Source organism: Priapulus caudatus, unplaced genomic scaffold, assembly GCF_000485595.1.
Source record: "Priapulus caudatus unplaced genomic scaffold, Priapulus_caudatus-5.0.1 Scaffold222, whole genome shotgun sequence".
NCBI classification, from domain to species: Eukaryota; Metazoa; Priapulida; class Priapulimorpha; order Priapulimorphida; family Priapulidae; genus Priapulus; species Priapulus caudatus.
This window is the reverse complement of record NW_014577283.1, coordinates 142,594-144,918: the sequence shown is the minus strand read 5'-3', so window position 1 is coordinate 144,918 and position 2,325 is coordinate 142,594. Positions and strand designations below refer to the sequence as shown.

At 38.4% G+C, this 2,325-nt stretch overlaps 1 protein-coding gene across 1 annotated transcript in view; it reads right to left on the bottom strand.

The window, feature by feature from the left end:
• Window positions 1–602, bottom strand: part of LOC106807559 (mediator of RNA polymerase II transcription subunit 7-like) — a 5,360-nt gene extending 4,758 nt beyond the window's left edge. Inside the window, exon 1 of the mRNA XM_014809929.1 lies at window positions 491–602. The gene's annotated coding sequence lies outside the window, so the exon portion shown is untranslated. The remainder of the gene's footprint in view (window positions 1–490) is intronic.
• Between the last annotated feature and the right edge of the window lie 1,723 nt (window positions 603–2,325).

Sequence of the window (2,325 nt, the reverse complement as noted above, 5' to 3'; positions counted from 1 at the left end):
TACAACACATATATATGTGTTGTATATATCTATGCTTATACCATGCGAATTTCGCATGGTGTGTCCCCCGCTTAATGCAAAAATTGTGAACTGAACTGACTATTTGAAAATTAACTAAAAAAACATTTTTATTTTGTGTTTGCTGACGTAACAGCCTAGGCCTAATCCTAAAATCCTTTGTTTCGTGTACTGGAAAACATAGGTACTGGGACACATAGGTACCGGGACACATAGGTACCGGGACACATAGGTACCTGGGTACTGGGACACATAGGTACCGGGACACATAGGTACCGGGACACATAGGTACCGGGACACATAGGTACCTGGGTACTGGGACACATAGGTATGACCCCGGTTTTATTGGGACCCATGTTCTCTATCCTTGGGCCCGTATACGCTAACCGGTCGTAGGTTCCGAGTCGTGTATTAGACGACTGACAGAGTAAAATCTTGCAACTACTAAACAAGTACGAGTGAGTACACCTACCATTCCTATCGGAGTATTGGCAAGAAATCCTATACACGCATTATATAAAAAATTAAAACACATTTTATGCGTTTCTACATTCTCACAGTCGACTTATTCGCCATGTTTGTCGCGTCCTATCGTCAGCGTCGCCGGTACTGTTCAGCTGTTTGTTTTTCAAATTATTTCACCCACGATACAAAGTTAAGCTTTGTTTGTTTTGAGATAAGAAGTAATAAAGTAAAATTATATAAACGATTTTACAATAATTAACAAAATTGAAATGCTATTGCGTTTTTTTTAGTTACGAGGATCTCATAATGCATACCTTGACCTATACCAGGGCGCGATGTACGCCACGATTGGTACTGTTGGCACTGCATCTCGAAATTTTAAGGACTTCATGTAGTATACGTGTGGATAGTTTCACTATTCTACCCAATAGTGCACAATGTGTCAATGTGACCATGTAGTGTCCAATGTGTCCATTGTTCTGTGCTTATTCGCTGCACTATGAGAGACAGCCCAACGACACAGTGTGTTGTCAAAGTGTGTTGTAAAGCACAATAAATCATGGCCTCTTGGTATGAAAATTAAAAAATTACACTTGTTGGCACTTTTTATTGCATTGACGGTTGAGTGAGGAAATCGCGTCTTTTGTTCCTCATAACAAAAAATTGTTAATGTAGCACAGTCTGAAATCTGGGTTCGGGCATGCACATAATCTGGTGAAGAAATAACTGTATCATTAAAATAATATATGTCTAAAGGAAGTAACGTAGCGAGACTGCAGACATGCCGAAGAAGGTATATGCCAGGAGCACTCTACATTCTAGGGCGTCTTCGTGTTGATAAAGAGAGGCGCTGTGATGGACACGTGTCATATAAATCTACTCTCGCATATGTTCTCTCCATTTTCAATGATAACTTTGACGAAATAGGTTTTTTTCTCGGCAGATATTGCGCGCGCGCCAACACATATGATTGCTAGTAAAGGGCATTCGAAAGTTGAAAAAAAAATTGTCAATGTATATACGAACGAACGCTATTGACGAAGGCTGATTGCTTTTGGTTTTGTTATTTTATTTGTGCTCAATATAATATTTTGTGCTGAATATAATTTTATTTAACCTTATTTTTTGACATTTCAACGTGACATTTCAACATGACATTTCAACATATGTGGTGTTTGAGTCCACACTGCACGCCTGGAATGAAATAAACATGTAGTAAACATGAAGTAAACGATGAAATCTACATGTAGGTCTACATCCTACATAGATCTAGTATAGTAGTATGATAATTTTTTATGTAATTCTATGCATGCCATAAAGTGATTAAATAATATGGATCTTTTCTTGTATTTGTATGTAGTATACTAGTAGTGTATGCACTACACGCGTTAGCTATAAGCGCATATACGCTCTCCTATGACACTATTTTTCATAGAAAGATTCTTCATGTTTCCTATGACAAATATTGGCGAGTCAACTTCGTTCCGCTTTACAGCTGAAATTCACTGCTTGCGTTCATAATAGCGCTCCTAAACTCCTATGGTGCGCACAACACATACAACAATATTTGTCATAGGAAGAATCTTCTTATGACAAATAGTGTCATAGAAGAGCGTATATGCGTATGTCGTATTTATCACAGATGCTAGCAGAACAGGCTGGTACTTCGATGTACTTCGATGTGCTTCGATGTATGCCGGCCACTTCAGATGTAATATCTACGCAGCTAACATTTCTCACCGTTAATTTCAAGAGAACGAATGCTGCGCGAGAGAATGATGTTTATTAACGCAATCTGTGATATTGCACGTCTATACAAGTTATATTAAGTAGGTAGGTCTT